Source organism: Macaca fascicularis, chromosome 6, assembly GCF_037993035.2.
Source record: "Macaca fascicularis isolate 582-1 chromosome 6, T2T-MFA8v1.1".
In the NCBI taxonomy this organism is placed as follows: Eukaryota; Metazoa; Chordata; class Mammalia; order Primates; family Cercopithecidae; genus Macaca; species Macaca fascicularis.
Window position 1 is genome coordinate 118,004,511 of NC_088380.1, and position 18,409 is coordinate 118,022,919.

At 38.7% G+C, this 18,409-nt stretch overlaps 1 long non-coding RNA gene across 1 annotated transcript in view; it reads right to left on the bottom strand.

Moving 5' to 3' along the window:
* Positions 1–1,318: 1,318 nt before the first annotated feature.
* Positions 1,319–18,409, bottom strand: part of LOC123574012 (uncharacterized) — a 133,091-nt gene continuing 116,000 nt past the window's right edge. The window contains exon 4 of the long non-coding RNA XR_010587554.2: positions 1,319–5,338. This is a non-coding gene — a long non-coding RNA (uncharacterized lncRNA). The remainder of the gene's footprint in view (positions 5,339–18,409) is intronic.

Sequence of the window (18,409 nt, forward strand, 5' to 3'; positions counted from 1 at the left end):
GCCTTTGCAAATCTATTCCTGGTAAACATGCTGAAAATCAACACTGAGCCACCCCAGGTAACATCTGAGGAAAGCAAATAGCTAGGGCAGAGCTCCATAACACCCACCCTTCCTCAGCAGTAGAAGGCACCTCAGTTAGCACTTTCTGCAGGAAGGAAATGTATGTGGAGAGTTCCTTTCCATATGTCCTAAGATCAAACCCTGGAATCTGAGAAAATCCTTATGATGTGAATGTGTCATCCTATAAAATTAAGTATACCAATCAGGCTGCAAGAAAGTGAGTAAAGTGCATGCCAAGTTTGTCTGTGGTAGCATAAATGCGTCTTAGCTGTTTCCTGAAGATAGGAGCTGGAACTCTCATGGGGAAAGCTGACTGAGCGCACACATTTCACCCTTGGCCTACTTTGTTTATCTTGAGACCACTGAAGCATTCAGTCTAGACCGTACAGTGTTTTCAGTGTGTCCTGTTACTTCTTTCCCAAGCATCTGGTTTTTCTCAGGCCCCATGTGACTCACCTCACATGGCCTTATGCTGGGATCCAAGAACTCCTGCGAATGTCCTATCCTGTGCTTGGGTCACTGAAGACATCTGTTAAAGCCTGGGGCCTGTCCTTTGAGGTGACTTCTCAAGCCATATGAACTTGAATTTTCTTTCTGGACAGGGAATTTAAAGTCTTTGAATATGACTTTATACTGGATTTCAGAATTCAGTGAAGGGAATGGCCATGGAGCTCTTGCCTTTGGAACTCCTACTACAGGTCTGCCATTCTGCGAACTTCTTGTGGTAGAAGCATTAAAATCCTTCAGGAGACTTCAGCCACCACACTTACTCATTTTTATATCATTCTTCCCATTACATCATGGTTCTCACTATTTTTTTTTACTTCTACAGTGTGTAAACCCACCAGTCAACAAGTATGTATTGAGTACGCGCAATATAATTGTGTTAAGCCAACTGCTTTACAAAGGCAGAAGCAGACCTCTGATCTCAAGAAATTTAGACCTGACAAAAGATGATAAAATAATTCATACAAAGGAACAGCTACTAAGGCAAGGTGGTGTGTCATGAAGGCCTAAACTGTGGATGGCAGACAACAAGTTTTGTGGAAGTAGAACCTAAAAAGAGAGCAATGGTGTCTATAAGAATTTTAATGCTTCCGAATAGAAATTGATTTGTGCTAGGCTTTGTAAGATAGGTAGAAATTGAATTGTGGGTGGATAATGAGGGTTTTATAGACAAAATAAATTATCTGAATTCATTCAGATATGTAGAAATAACGTACTTAGTGAAGACACCAGTCCAGATTCAGTTTTATATGGTTTTATTTCCCACAGTATAGTTAGGAATAAAATTGGGGAGATCAAGGCTTTACAGATTTGAGAAGCCTTGAAAACCCTACAAGATTATCTAGAATGGATTTCATAAGAAACACAAAAAAAGCATCACATAATATTTCTGCTGCATAGAGCAGCATAGGAAGGTAAAACTGGCATCTGTGCCCAGGAAGGACCTAATTGCAGGGAGTGAGAGACCAGCCAGGAACCATAGTCTCAACAATACGGGCAAAGGCAAGTGAGTCCAGGAGATAGTAGAGGCAGGGACAGAGAGGAAAAGACAGACATGTGAGACATCAGAGCAGAAAAGCCTCAGGACTGCATGCATGCAATGGAGAGAAAGGAATTAAAGAGAGAGAGACAATAGGATAGTGTTCTGAAAGACTCTAGATCAAATTTCTCTGGATGGATCTAAATTTCTCTGGCCATATAGACCATACAAAGGACATCCACTTTCCACTCAGCTTGCTTCGTTCATCCAAGTGATGTGTCCTAAAACAGCAGTTGGTAAACGTTTTTTTTGTTGTTGTTGTTGTTGTTGTTTTCCTGTGAACAACTGGTGAATAAACCCTTTAGTTTTTTTTGTGCCATACAGTCTCTGTCACAGATCCTCCACACAGCTGCTATAGTGCTAAAGCATCTGCTACAATGTGAGTGTATCCCCCAAATTTCATGTGTTGGAAACAATCCCCAAATTCATGCTGACAGTATTAGGAGGTAGGGCCTTTGTGGGGTAGTTATGATTAAATAAAGTCACAGGGTGGAACCTGCATGTTGGGACTGGTGGCTATATAAGAAGAGGAAGAGAGACTTGGGCTGGCATGCTCTTGCCCTCTCACCATGTTATGACATAGCAAGAAGGCTCTCATCAGAAGTGGCCCCTTGACTGTGGATTTACCAGCCTCCAGTACTATGTCCCAATAAACCTCTATTCTTCATAAATTACCCAGTCTGTAATACTCAGCTATAGCAACAGAAAGTGATTAAGACAGCATCCTTAATAATACATAAACAAATGAGCTTGGCTGTGTTCCAGTAAAACTTTATTTACGAAAACAGGTTGAGGGCTCATTTGGCTCACAGGATATAGTTTGCTAAACTTTGCCCTATAACATTTGAAGTTGCAATCCTTGGCCTTTGAGGCCCAAAGGTCTTACCCTGGGTCTTCATTCTGATCCTGTCTACCATTTCCTACTACTTACTCTTGATTCCAGCCACAGCACACTACCTGCTTTTCTCAAAAGGTACCATAGGTTTTTATATCCAGAGAGGTATGCTCCCATCCTCCCATGCTTGTTACCCCTCATTGACTATTTCTCATTATTTGAGAATGAGTTCAGAAGTTACCTCATTAGGGAACATTTTCTAAATCCCCCAACTCCCCCCACAACAGCAGATGAATACTCTGTTACCTTTTTCCATAGCACTTTAAAATATCTCTACTTTAACCCTTATCATAGCATATTTCTATAATTTTTGAAAGAACTTTGTCTTCATTTTCTTTGTATTTCACACCCACCCCACACCCAAACCAAATATCTAAAACAATTCCCAGAATAAATACAGTAGGTGTTTAAGAAATGTTTATGCCGTGAGTGTATATAGTTTTAAAGGGAATTTGGGTTTCTGATCAAGGGAGACTGCATTTTTGCCAAGCCCTAAATAATTGTTTTATAAGATAGTTAATAAAAAGTACAAACAAAAAAACTCCTTTATTTTCTTTTTGAAAATTCAAAAATGTTAAGTGAATTAGTAGATACTTTGTTATCAATGGATTCTATTACTTAAAGGCTGATATTTCTTTTCTTAAATTGTTTCAAAAGTCAAAATTATATAAATAATCTTGCCATTTTCTCACAATGTTAGAAGAGGAGTATAAAAATATATTTGTCCATGATCGAGATCTATGAACATAACCTGGTCCCAGGCTTCGTGAGAATGAGATGACTTTTCCTTCTATAACTATGATGATTGAGATAACAGTCAATTACAACATTCTCTTCTCCCTTGAAGCTCTGATATTTGGGTGTTTTGTTTTTTTCTTTTTAATTGAGATGTTATTGGTTGTGTTGATGATCAGTATACAGACATTTCCATTTGTACACAATTCTTAGCATACATACCAAAAATCTAAAAAGCCATGAATTGTATTTTTTTACAGTCATTCCAGTGGTTTTCTAGCTTAAAATTTGGAGGTAAATTTTCCTTAAGAGGCTATCAAGTACCAGTATCTTCAAATGTTGATAAGCTGTTTCATACATCCCACCAATTAACAATTTAATAGCATATATACTACAATACTCAAATTTTCAATCTTAAACAGTACATTAACAAAGTTATTAGGAAAATGGGACTACCGCGACCGAAGATATAACAGAGTGCACACAATTCTGACAGGGAGAGCCATGATCAGGGAGTGGTTTTCTTTAGGAAACAAATCTAAAAAACAATGAGAAAACAGAATTAATTTAAAATGCTCAAGACATTAAATGCAGGACCATGACTCCATATTGCCATTCAGCATGTTTAGTATTAGAGGATATAAGAACTAACTCCTACAAAGAACTCAAAAAAATTTACAAGAAAAAAACAAACAACCCCATCAAAAAGTGGGCAAAGGATATGAACAGACATTTCTCAAAAGAAGACTTTCATACAGCCAACAGACACATGAAACAATGCTCATCATCACTGGCCATCAGAGAAATGCAAATCAAAACCACAATGAGATACCATCTCACACCAGTTAGAATGGCAATCATTAAAAAGTCAGGAAACAACAGGTGCTGGAGAGGATGTGGAGAAATAGGAACACTTTTACACTGTTGGTGGGATTGTAAACTAGTTCTACCATTATGGAAAACAGTATGGCGATTCCTCAAGGATCTAGAACTAGATGTACCATATGACCCAGCCATCCCATTACTGGGGATATACCCAAAGGATTATAAATCATGCTGCTATAAAGACACATGCACACGTATGTTCATTGCGGCACTACTCACAATAGCAAAGACTTGGAATCAACCCAAATGTCCATCAGTGACAGACTGGATTAAGAAAATGTGGCACATATACACCATGGAATACTATGCAGCCATTAAAAAGGATGAGTTTGTGTCCTTTGTAGGGACATGGATGCAGCTGGAAACCATCATTCTTAGCAAACTATCACAAGAACAGAAAACCAAACACCGCATGTTCTCACTCATAGGTGGGAACTGAACAATGAGATCACTTGGACTCGGGAAGGGGGACATCACACACCGGGGCCTATCATGGGGAGTGGGGAGAGGGGAGGGATTGCAGTGGGAGTTATACCTGATGTAAATGACGAGTTGTTGGGTGCTGACGAGTTGAAGGGTGCAGCACAGCAACATGGCACAAGTATACATATGTAACAAACCTGCACGTTATGCACATGTACCCTAGAACTTAAAGTATAATAATACTAATTAAAAATATATATATATTAAAAAAAAAAAGAACTAACTCCCTATCTATGGAATGTTAAGCTAACACCCAAGACAGTCAAAGCCTCCCATAATTCAATATCCCACACTATTTTCTGGTTGTACCAAAAAATAAACAACCAGCTAATGTTTTCACCTCTTAAAAAAGCATTTACACTTAAAAAAAATGAGATGAGGTGGGACTTCCTCTTTCTTAGAAAAAGTTCCTGAGCTACTAAAGAAATTTGCATTTATAAAATAGTTGATAAAAATAGTACTCTGGATTGTATAAGGGAGACAGGGACCACTGATAAGGTGGGGTATATGATATTAATCAGAATTAGCTTCTTTCTCTCTGGCTTTATCAGAGGCTGGACTTTCTTCAGTTTTAGTTTCTCCATTTTGTGCAGGTAAATCTTCTTTAGTTTCTTGGCTAACCACTTTGGCCCATTAACCCTTTGCTCCCATGCCCAAAAGGAAGGTCAGCTCAGTAGAAGCGGTGGTGAAGGAAGGGCCCAAGAGATCAGTGAGTTTGTCAGCTAAACCTGCTCCTGCAAAAGTAGAAATGAAGCCAAAAAAGTTAGCAGGAAAGGATACATTTTCAGACAAAAAAGTAGCATTATAGCAAATTATTCAAGTGTAATTTTATAAAAATTATTCCAGTGCAATTGTGTAAAAATCCTCTTGACACAGAACAAGATAGAAAGACTTCAGACTATCTTATGTTTCCACTGAACCCACCCATGTCATAACAAAACATATACATTTCTTGGAAATGAGAAGGTTCTAATATTGTGTTACCACATTATTCAGTGACAGTTTATTGTCCATTCCAGTTGAAGAAAGAAATAAAATGTGGTAAATATCTAAGAAAGCTTGGACAGAAGAGCCAGATTAGTCCAGGGACCCCAGCAAATTCCACACCTTATTTCTTATTGACTAGTGTCCAGTGAACTCAGTAGTCTTTAAATCACAGAAAATTTTTGGATTTCAGCCATTTTCCAAGAAAAAGCAAAGTAAAGGCTGTGGGAGCCAACTGACTTGGCCAAAGCATAAAGCTTGTAAATGTCAATTAGCCCACAAGAACAAGAATTCTGTGCCACCAAGAATGGGTATGTCAACTTTAGCAGCACAGATAACACTTCCAACAAGTTTAAACAGGTTGTAAGTTTGTGTAGCATATTTGTCTTGTTTAGGGGATCATTTAATTTCAAACCACCTTGCCTCACCATCTTATACTATTTTTTTTATATGCTATATGTTAAGAAAGTTTGATTTCTGTTTGCTACAGATTCAGATAATCTGTTAGTCCCTATTAATCTCTACCTTTTGGGTCCAAGGATGATATTCCTGGTTTTCGTAAACTCCAGCCAAAACACTATATGCTTCTTCAACGTCACAACACTTTCTTTCAGTCAACAATTGTATATTATTATGCTTGATATTGTCTATTTGTGATCAGATCCATTTCTACCCCTGGATTTGCCCAGACCCTGATATACTACTTTCTTACAATCTTTATTCTTTCTGCGTTATGAATGGTTAAGGCAGATAAGGTCCAACTAAAAAGTATTCATATATTCAATATATATTCATCTTGGGTTTCAGAAGGTTTTCGTATCCCTCTCTTAATTGTTCTGCTTCAAATGAAAATCCAATAAACAGCCAATAACTGACATCCAAAGGAAATGTACCAGCAGCCTCAGGAGATCCTGAGGCCAGAAATAGGCTGGTCTTGTTGACCCTTTATGGGACCTACCAAGGGGTTCATGCCACCTCACTATCGAAGACAGATACCAAGAAAGATAGCCATGATGGGAACCATGGGAACATTCAGAACCAGAAATGCTCCATGTGAGTAGTGATATGCTTAATCTGAACTACAAGGGATGGCCCAGTTGGTCACAAGAAAGTTGACAGACTGTAGAGCATGCCTAAACTTACAGACTAGGACAGTCTGCCCTTATAACAAAATCTCTGCTTTACCTAAATGCTCTCAGTTTAGGCATGCTCTCACTCTCAAGAGCTTACAGATGAACAAAGAGGACAGACAACAATTCAGAAAATGTACTTGTTTTGATAGGGATATACATAGAATGCAATGGAAATGTTGCAGTGGGGGCTATCCCAGAATATGGATGGATAGTGTGTGTGTGTTGTGGGGGGCGGCTGGACTACATCATAGGAAACTTCTTGCAGGTAATGACCTCTAACCTGGAGACTGAAGGATGATTAAGAATTAGCAGAGAAGTATTAAGGTACAGGCTAAGCTGCTCTGCAGTGCCTCAACAAGTTACAAATTTATCTCTTTATTACGTAAAAATTCCAAATGGGAAGGTTGTGCAAGGATGTAGGAAGCTCTACATCATTAAATCATTTAGGAACCCTAGTTCCTACTGTTAAGACCATGAAGGGTCTGAGATTTTATCCTACTTGTGAGATAATGATTTAACATATTATAGTTTCATGAATGGAAGCAGATATGAGATTCCTGGGTCAGAGCAACAACAGACTGTATTAGTCAAGGCAATAGTGGGAGCCAGTATATCAGCATTTGTTCCAGTTACCTGAGGCTCAAATTTCACAGGGCACACCAAAAGGAGCAGGAGACACCTGTACTGGCAGTGGTTTACTTTATAAGAGAGGAACCCTAAACTTAGAAAATGAAATCTTTCATAATCAGTATAAGTCTTCCTGACTTTTGCCCCAGAGGAAGACGTTGTTTTTACTATTCTGAGTAGTTAACACATTCTCCCAGTGCTCTGGAAGAGGACACTATGTCTATCTTCCAAGGCCGTTTGCTATACCACAGGCCTTGAAAAGAAAAGAAGAAAACAGAATAATTCAGAACCCCTGCTCATAAGCTGGGCAGAAAAGTAAGACCCACAGAGAATTGTCTTTCAATGCCTTCTATCTCTGTCCTCTAGGGCAAGGATTGCCAAACTATGGCTTGCAAGAAAAATCTGGCCTGTGTCCTGTGTCTGTAAGTAAAATTTTATTGGAACACAGCCACGCACATTCATTTATGTACTCTCTATGGCTGCTTTAGTGGCATAAATGAGTAGTTGCAACAGAGATTGTATGGCCTCTTTACAGAAAAAATTAGCCAACCTCTGCTCTAGGGTGTGGCCCTCTTCCATCTGATTAAAGCTGGCTGATGGGTACCATATCCATAATCCAGTGTACAGGAAGAAGGAAAGAGGAAGGAGAGGCAAACAATTTCCTATTTAAAGCATCTGACCCAGAAGTTGACTTCTGTTTCACTTCTTACTGACCAGAACTTAGTCACATGTTTTGTCAGGAGTCCCCAGAGTTTTCCCAGTTTCAATGATTCATTAGAGGAACTCACAGGACTTACCATAGAGTTGTACTCATGGCCAACATTTATTGCTACAAAGGATACAAAGGAAAATAAGCAAAAGGAAAAGGCACCTAGAGCAAAGTCCAGGGGAAACCAGCTGCAAACTCCTGAGAGTGCTTTCCCAATGGAGTCACCCAGGATGTGCTTTATTCCTTCTGCAACAAATTGTGACAAATATAAAATGCTGTCTACCAGGAGAGTTCATTAGAGATGCAGTACGAGGGTTTTAATTGGAATTGGTCATGTAGGCCTTCTCTGCCTGAGCTTATCCCCAGATTCCAGACTTTCACAGGAAAGAAGATATTCAGCATTAGCTGTATTTTTTGTACAGTTTAGGTACACTGAGCCACTTATATTGGGGACTGGTGAGAAAAATCCAGGTTCCTAGATGCAAGCCAGAGGTCACCCTTCCAAGCAGGACTTATTAAGGAGAGCAGACTCAGCCTGCTATGTGAACTCTTCATGGCACACATGCCTACACTCAGCTCCAATGGAGGGTGAAGACTGCAGTCTAATGAAGGGACTGTGTGTCCAACTAAAACTTGGGAGCTTTGATTGTTAAAAGCAAGATGATGAATGAATACTGTCTCTGCTGCAAAGGGAAGAAAAGGTACCAGGGCAGAGTTTCTCAACCCCATCACGACTGACATTTTGGGTTGCGCAGTTCTTTGTTGCTGGGGGCTGCCCTGTGCTGTCAGTAGAACCCTTCTCAGTCCTGACAATCAAAAATGTCTTCAGATATTGCCAGATGTGCTATATGGGGCACAATTGTTCCAAGTGAGATCTAAGCCAGTGTGTGAAGTCCGGAGAGATCAGGCCTTGCTCATGAAACCTCAAGTAGTTCATTATACTCTGAATGGAAGATGCGAGATGGACAGTGGCAAGACGTAAGGCTGAAGCTGCAAGCTGGGGCCAGCTTTCAAAGCAGTTGTATGCCATAATAGGAGTTTGGAGTTTAAGAAATCGATTAAAGATTTGAGAGCTATCAGAAGATGTTTAAACCAAGGATCATCTTTGATTTTCAAAAAACCAATTTGACCTACACATGAAGAATTAATTGAAAGATAAACAGGAGTCAGGGAGACTAATTAGAGGAATGTTTTGCTTACTCAGGTATGAAATTTTGAGGAACAAAATGAAGACATTAGCAGTTGAGAAGAAAAGATAGGTTTGAAATATAAATAGAAGGAAGACTTGGTAACTGATTAGAGATGGTAGAATTTCACCTTGGGCATCTGGGTAAACAGGTTACCATTCAGTGAGATAACAAAGAAAAGGAGAACAAAGTAAGTGGAAGAGTGATCAGATCTGTCTTTGACTTGCTGTTAGACGTGATCGTGGGACTTTCAACAGGGACTGATGACATGTGATGAATTATCTGATATTTAGACACTTGGTACAATGTGGGCAGTAAGATCTGAAACCTTCACACACAACCAACCATGACCAATGTTTCTTTCCTACTCAAATTTTAAAACCTGATGCCTTACTTTTAATAGTATATAAAACTACTGTTCCACCAACCTTTTCGGATGAGGAGAATGACTCCTTCATTCAAATTTTATTCAGATGGATTTTTAAATATTGCAATTTGCTAGCTATTCAAACATACTCATTTTTGCCTGGACTAGGTGTCATTTCTTGTGCATGATGAATGTTTTGGCTTTAGTAGCTGTTTTCTGCTTTGAGAACATATAATCTACTGGCATTCAGTGCTCTCAAGTAGAGATAATCCTTGCAGGGACTGAAGTACAAAAAATTTAAGCACAGTTATAGACACTACTATTTGGAGGTTAAAACAATTTAACCAGATGGCATTTCATACTGGTGACTATGCTTGAAAGACTTCCTCATCTTCAGTAGAAGGTATGCTGTGTCTGGCAGAGTTGCTAAATTTGCATTTTCTCAGGCAAGATATGCATCATGTAATTGAGAAATTTTTTGGAGATTAGTTACTTTCATTACAAGTCAAGGCACAAAATGCTAAACCTTAGAGCACTGATTCTGAGCCCTTGCATACCTCAACCGATAATAATAAGAGAAAGTTCCTGTATACATTCCTTGCGGAGTGTGATTTGAGAAAAAGCAGAGGGATGAAATTCAGGTTCTAGTCTTTAATGACTTGAACACAGATGTTGCTGTTGACAGGCGGAGATATGTTGAGTGTTGTTTCTCCATTTGCTTAGCAAGATTTGACATGTGGTGAGCCAGAATAGAAATCTGAAGAGTTGAATCAAGATGTGTTGAGAGAACTTTGGGTGTAAGAAGTGATAAAAGAAGCAGGTCTGAATATACAACATTAGGTGGCAGATGGAAACTTTTTAAAAAAAAATCTTTCCAGGATTGCCTGCTTGGATAAGCTGATTGGTAAATTTAGTTGTCCTTAGCAAAGAATTTTTAAAATACAGAGGATATACAGCCAGTATATCATCACTCTAAACAAACAGTGTTCATTGTTCATCTATGTGCCTTTGTTCACATTATGATGAGTGCTTACAGATGGCTCTGGAAGCCTGAACCGGAGGAAACAAAATAAGGTGATGGGGTTGGGGTGGGTGGGTTGTGCACTGGGTCCCAAACTGCCAATCTTCCAGGTCTTCATGACTCATAGTCACTGGTTTCTAATGCTGGAAAAGGCCAGGCCATGTACCACAGATCTGTTAACAAGAAGGATGAACAGATGCCATTAAGACAGAGGACATTAATATTTATAAATCTCTTCTTTGATAAAAGAAAATAGTCATCCTTCAAAATATCTGTTGAGTGATAATACAGACCTGGCTCCATTCCAAGCACTAGATCTTTGTTCCTAATATTGCCACATCTTAAGCATGAGCCAGTTGGATATTCTGTACTGCCCATAAGAGCCAGGATTTAATTTATTGCTGCAAAATACTCTTCTCTCACCAACCGTCCTTGCTAAATTGTGAAATTTTATTCATTATTTTTAAATCGTCTACCACATCTTTTTCTCCTTTGTGACTGTGCAGACCTGTTTTATTTTTGCAACTAAGATAGGTAGACTAGATGAGCTTCATTGCCAGGAGCAATCACCTGCCATTTAATGCAATGAGGTTGCCTTCAGGCCAGTCTTCTCAAAGACAGTGCTATGGACTTCATGCCTATTAAAATTCATATCCCATATTTTCATATCCCACTTTCAAATTAGCCTGTTAGTTGACATTTTAAAAAAATCTTATAGAGTCACTAAGCTATGAATGACTGATACCCATGAGGAGGGTTATTCCTTTCTGAGTATTTTTTCCTTCATTTATTCATTCTATAAATATTTATTAATCATTATGCTAGGCATTGGAAACGGATTTTGCCACTCAGGGTCCTGAAAGGAGAAGCTGGCACACTTAAGCTGTGTGATTTCAGGAAGATATCATAAAGTGACTATTTACAAATTGTGAGTAGGTTGGAGTTAAATCATGAAGAAAGAACAGCGTTACTTCCTGGGGCTATTATCAGCAGGGGTGGTGAAGTCATTGCCACCACTAAAGAAGAGGTGAGAGGAGGAAGACTGAGTCAGAGAGAGCTGTGTGGAGAGGGCTAACTGACAAGAAGCTGTGACCTTCAGTTCAAAGAAGCTGTCAGTTCTCGATGGCCTTGCAAGATGGGCTTTGGGCAGAAATAAACATCTTGACCTCATTCTTTTCACATTATTCCATCTCCCCTGGCACCTTCTATTAATCAAACTCACAGAATATTGCTGATATTGTCAATGCAGATCAACTTTTTTTTAGGACATAGCAGTGTGAGAATGCAGGGAAATAGGTCTGCAGAGGCAAAAAAAAAAAAAAAAAAAAGGTATGTAACACAGATAAATAAGACAGTTCCTTCTCAGGAGCCTAGGTCAGTGCCTTCACATTCCACTCTTCAGCAGACACAGGAGTGCCATGAAGGTCTTGGGAAAACATAATCTTTAGCCCTACATCCCAGCAGTTCTGACTCAGTAGATCTAAAGTAGGAGTAGAGAGTCAGCATTTCTACCATTTTTGCCTCTGCTGCTCTTCTATAGGTCACATTTTTGGGTAGCACTGGTCTGACATTTTGAGACAGGGCAACACCAAACCCTAAGGAATGGATATCTAACAGTGGAATATCCACTCTGTTAGACTAGTTTAAGAGAGATTGTGCTGCTTTCTTAGCCCACTATTGCTAAGCCTGCTTTCAAGGCCAGCTGATCTTATCTAGAAATCACCAGAAAAGTGAGTTTTGAATTTGCTAGTAAGAATTTAAGAATGGTCATGGGCTTTAAAACTTTTCCAGAAGATTCTTAAATAAATCTTCCTCTCTAAAGAAGCTGTTGCCTTGTTTAGAGTAAGCAGGGGACATTTTATTTCCAGTGTGCATAGTTAGTCTATATAGAGAACCATGTTTACTGTTGAAATATATATAATTTAAACATTTTTAATTAAAAGAGAATTGATGTCAGGTTTTTGTTAACAATTTTCTATACTAATTTTTTACAAGGTGTGATGGTTACTTTTGTGCTTCAACTTTACTGCACTAAGGTATGCCCAAATAGTTAGCAAAAGATTATTTTTAGGTGTCCGTAAGGGTGTTCTGGAAGAGATCCTCATGATGAAGTGGGTAAAGCAGATGGCCCTCCCCCATGTAGGTGGGCATCATCTAATCTACTGAGGTTCTAAATAGAACAAAATGGCAGAGGAAGGGCAAATTCACTGTCTCTAATTGGGTTGAAACATCCGGCTTCTCTTGCCCTCAGACTTTGGAGTTCTAGCTTCTTGGACTCAGACCAGAAGTTATACTACAACCATCCTCTCCCAGACTCTCAGGCCTTTGGATTCAGATGTGATTACACCGCCAGCTTTTCTGGTTCTCCATTTTCAGGTTCTCTGTGGCAGATTATGGGACTTTCTGGTTTCCAAAACTGCATAAGCCAATTTCTATAATAAATCTCCTCTTATCTTGTATTAGTCTGTTTTCACATTGCTATAAAGAACTACCTGAGACAGGGCAATTTATAAAAAAAAAAAGAGGCTTAATTGACGTAGTTCTGCAGGCTGGGTAAGAAGCATGACTGGGAGGCCTCAGGAAACACAATCATGACCAAAGGTGAAGGGGAAGCAAGCACGTCCTACCGTGATGGAGCAAGAGAGAGAGAGAGGGAAAGAGAGGGTGGGGGTCGGGGAAAAGTGCCACATGCTTAAACAAACAGATCTCATGGGAACTCACTCACAAGACAGCACTAAGGGGACAGTAATTAGAAAATACCCCCATTGTCCAGTCACCTCCCACAAGGCTCCTGCTTCAACACGTGGGGTTTACAATTTGACATGAGATTTGGGTGGGAACGCAAAGCCAAACCATATCATATCTGTATTTATATCGGTATCATCTATATCTATTCTATTGGTTCTGATTCTTTGGAAAACCCTGACTAATACATAAGAAAACTATCAATTGAAAAAAATTAAACAACAAAACATCTATAGGAAGCATGCAAGAAAGCATGGGAAGTAGTCTCTCAAATATTCTTGAATAAGAGCCAAATTCCTTCTTATTAGTGATTCTTTCTTTAGCATCATGTCATGAGAACAATGTACAGTTGAACAACAATAATGGGGAGAGTGGCTCAGAGATAAAGTACCCAGGGACCAGTGAACAAGGGAGAATCAAAGTGTTTGAACTGATGGATCAATCACTTTGCACATGCATAAATTGGTATCTCACTTCAAAAATACTCTTATTTCCCGTTAGCTACTCTTAATTCTCTCATTCCTTTATCAGTTAAGTTTCTCCTTAGAGGAGAGCAAACTCATTGTTCTAATGTCTATCTCCCATTGATCTTTTGCCTATTGACTTCTGACTCCTAACTAATCCAAAACTGCATTGACAATAGTTGATATTGGCTATTTGACCTCTTAGCTGCATTTGATGTCATGGACCTCTTCTTTTCTTCATTGGTTTCTCTTGGATTACTTTCTTCTGGGTCATCTCCTACGTTCTTGATGATTTCTTCTTATAATCCTACAAAATCTGACTGTCATATTGCTCAGGCTCTATTAGAGACATTTTCAAAAATGTCCAGAGCAACAACTCAAAGCAATTTAGTCTCTGGTCCTCAAACAATATCAAAGGGAATCTAACTCACCCACACTTATCAGACTCCTACATCACTCACATGTTTTCCTAAACCTCATAGCTGGTCTGGAGCCTCTTATACCACAATCTCTAAATTTCTCTCTCTCAGTTCCAGATATAAGACTCTGTTTCTTTATTCTCTCACTCACTTCTTCCATCCACCCTTGATTATGTAGACTTAGTTGGTTTGTCTTCCTTTCACTTTCCTTACTATTTTGCCAAGGGGAAGAGGCAGGAAATGAGGGTCCAAATATAGGTTTCGTTGTAAAGCATGGGTGAGGGGTGGAATAAAAGTATAGAGGGGTGATGACCCCACATGTAACTACTTTGGCTTTACCACATTCTCATTCTCTTTATTTGCTCCCTCTGACTCCACTTTCCCCTGAAATGTTGGCATCTGCCAAGTTCCACGATTGAATTTCCCTTGCAGGTTTTTCTCAGCTACTTTTGTGATCCTAACTTCCTCTTTGAATGGGAATCATTAATAATTTTTCCTCTAGACTATCTCTCCCACGTGATTCTCACATCCATCCTATAGTAGACATTGCCACTTGGATAACCTACTGAAAACTGAATGTTCTCCAAATGGCACTCACTATCTCCACACATGCTTTTGCTCTACGGACCTCATGACAGTTTTTCCTTGTTGCTCAGTCCAGTAAGCTTGGCATCATCCTTGATCCACTTTCCCCATACTCCACCTCCTATCCTTCACTAAGTCTTAGGTTATCCATTCCCAAAGCCCTCTCAGATCCATCGCTCCTTCTCCATCACTATATGTCTGCCCTAATTTATACCATGAATATATCTCTCCTAAACTCTTCCAACAGCATTGTAATTTTTCCTTTAGCTTCAGACTAGCTCTTCTCAAATCAAACTTCTTTGCCACTGACAAAATGAAATTTGCATCTAAAATGCAAATATCACCCTGTTATTATTCCACACTCCACTATTTGAAACGCATCAGTGCCTGCCCCATTATCTATAAGATTCTGGGTCCTTTAAGATCTGAGTTCTACCAGTCTCTCTCTTTAGCTAAAGCTCTTCTGAAAGGTTTTCCAATGCCTCACAAAGTATGTCATTCTAGCCTCTGTGCCTTGGCTTGTGCTTTTCTCTCCCTCTGAACTGTCCTTTGTACTCCACTAGTTAAAGCTGCCTCCTCCCTTTACCCTTCTCTACTAGACAGAGCTAAATGACTCACCTTGGTGTTGCTGTTCCCATCGTATGGTATTTATCACATTGTATTTTCATGTCTGCTTATTATTTTATGAATTTCTTATAAGTGTTTTAAGGACTATCAGACTGGAATCCAAGTTTAGTTGGGGGAAAAATCACTGAACTAGATAGAAATCGTGAGGATTTGGGGTCAGGTCAGATCAGCTATTAATCTGCTGTGAAATCTTGGTCAAGTCACTCCCCTTTTCTGGTCCATCTTTCATAGGAGAAATCTGGTCCAATATTTCATAGTAGATTAAGATTACGAACCACATAATCTTAATCTACTATGCTCTGATTCCGTTCTATACTTTCTATACTATACATTCTGTACTGCCATGTTAAGAGAGAGTGTTCACTAATGTTCACTCACTATCCTTTCTAATTTCCTTCATTCCTCTGCTTCCTTTATTAAGGGTTTTATTAAAAGTAGTTGTTCTCAACCCTGACACTCTCTACTACTTTAAAAAATACAGATGGCTGGGCTCTGTTCCAAGAGATTCTGGTATTGCTGGTCTGGCATAGTATTCTATCATCAGTATTTTTTTAAAAAAACATTTCCAGTGATTCTAATATGCAGTCAAGATTAAGAACCATTGACATAAAACAGTGATTCTCAAAGTATGGTCCCCAGACCAGCAGCATCAGCATCACCTGCAAAATTTTCAGAAACTAAATTCTGGGCTCCAACCCAGGCCTATTGAATTAGAAACTCCTATCCCTATAGAAGATTCTGAAACACACAAATTCATTGACTCTCCTTGAATTCTTCCTTCCCAAGCCCAACAAAAAGGAATTAGAGGGCAGTGCTACAGTTTTAGAGCATTGTTTCTCAGGCTGTTTATCTTTAAAAATGATCTCTCAGTCAACCAAAATCAGCTTCTAAAAAGTTGTTTATGCCATCCTTACATCTAAGTAGAGAGCCTCTTTGGCTGAACCAGAGTTAACATTTAAAATAAAATTAGGTCAAGGCATAGAATGAAATGATGAAATTTATCTTGGAGAGCAGTGAGGAATTTCTCTGGCTAGGACTTAGGATGGGAGTGAGAATCAGGCACGGATGTTGCTCACATGGCAGGACCTTTGGAAGAAGGCTTGCTGGAATTGGTAATGATGTTGCCTCTTTCTTGCATGTAAATCTCTGACAGCTAACTCTTTCTCACAAGTCCTAAAATGAAATATATAGTCTGGGTCAGGGGGAGGTTACCAGTCAGCCAGCATCCAGGGAATTGGATATTTTTCCTAATTAGTGTCCTGTTAAATAGAGCATTGGTTTTAAATCCATACAACTTGACTGCTTGAACTTGTGTCAGCATTGGTAATATCTTAGCTTCATAATTTTGTCCACATCATCCTCTTATCATCTAAAGGTAGGGGGTACAGATGATAGCAACATGTACAAATTTTCACACTCTCAATGCATTCTGACTGACCACATGGGAGTGGGAGACAGCAGACTCTCTATGGGGGATAGAGACAGATTCTTGTCCTAATGTTTGCTTTTTATTTGTTCAAGAAATTTCTCTTACCTAAATTATAGAGCTGTGGAAATGTAATTATTCAATCATCAATTCATTCTTGAACAAAATGTTGCTGTTTGAAAACAATGGTTTTATATTTATCACATTTTAAAATATACAGTTATTTATTTGTTTAATTATTTGTCAAGTTCTCTAAACAGACTGTAAGACTTGTTAAGACAAGACCATGTCAGTTTCTGAACCACAGTATAGCCAGTATCCAGCACTTGGTGGGCACTCATTACACAGTGAATAAATGAAATACTGAATGGCTACATCAAGTGTAATACAGGGGAAGAAAAGGGTACCATGATCAGACATGGCAGGCTCATAGCCTAGTCTGGTGCAGGTATAAAGACAAATACAAGTTTAAAATAAGCGGCTAAATTCTCCCTGTTAAAAATAAGGGAAGAGATTTTCTGTCTCTTCTTTTTTCTTAATACCTAGGTGAGGGGTTGATAGGTGCAGCAAGTTACTATGGCAAACATTTACCTATGTAACAAACCTGCACATCATGCGCATGTATCCTAGACCAGAACTTAAAAAGAAATAAAATTAAAATTAAAAAGACAAAAAAGTAAAATTTCTAATTATAACTACTTTCTCTTCTCTTTGAAATATATAAAAAGTATTTTGTCAGCTTTATTACCAAGGAATGTCTTTCTCAAGGACCTGAGAGCAATCTCTTTGAAATGTAAGCATCTTTTTTAAAAAAAGGAATTGTTTGGTTTTTGCTTGTTGATTTGTTTAAATTCTGTATAGATTCTAGATATGAGACCTTTGTTGGATGCATAGTATGCATCTGTTCTCTCCCATTCTGTAGGTTGTCTATAGATACTTCTCAAAAGAAGACATATATGCAGCCAACAAATATATGAAAAAATGTTGATATCACTAATCATTACAGAAATGCAAATCAAAATTACAATGAGACAGTCAGAATAGCTATTAATAAAAAGACAAAAAACAACAAATACTGTAAAGGCTGCAGAGAAAAAGGAACACTTATACAGTGCTGGTGGAAATATAAATTAGTTCAGCAGTGGAAAGCAGTTTGGAGATTTCTCAAAGAACTTACAATTACCATTCAACCAAGCAATCCCACCATTGAGTATATACACAAAGGAAAACAAATTGTTCTAGCAAAAAGACACATGCACTTGTGTGTTCATTGTAGCACTACTCACAATTACAAAGACATGGAATCAACCTATGTGCTCATCAGTGGTAAACTGGATAAAGAAAATGTGGTACATATACATCATGGAATATCATGTAGCCATAGAAAAGAATGAAATCATGTCCTTTGCAGCAACACAGATGCAGCTGGAGGCCATTATCCTAAGACAACTAATGCAGGAACAGAAAACAAATATTCCATGTTCTCACTTACAAGTGGGAGCTAAACACGG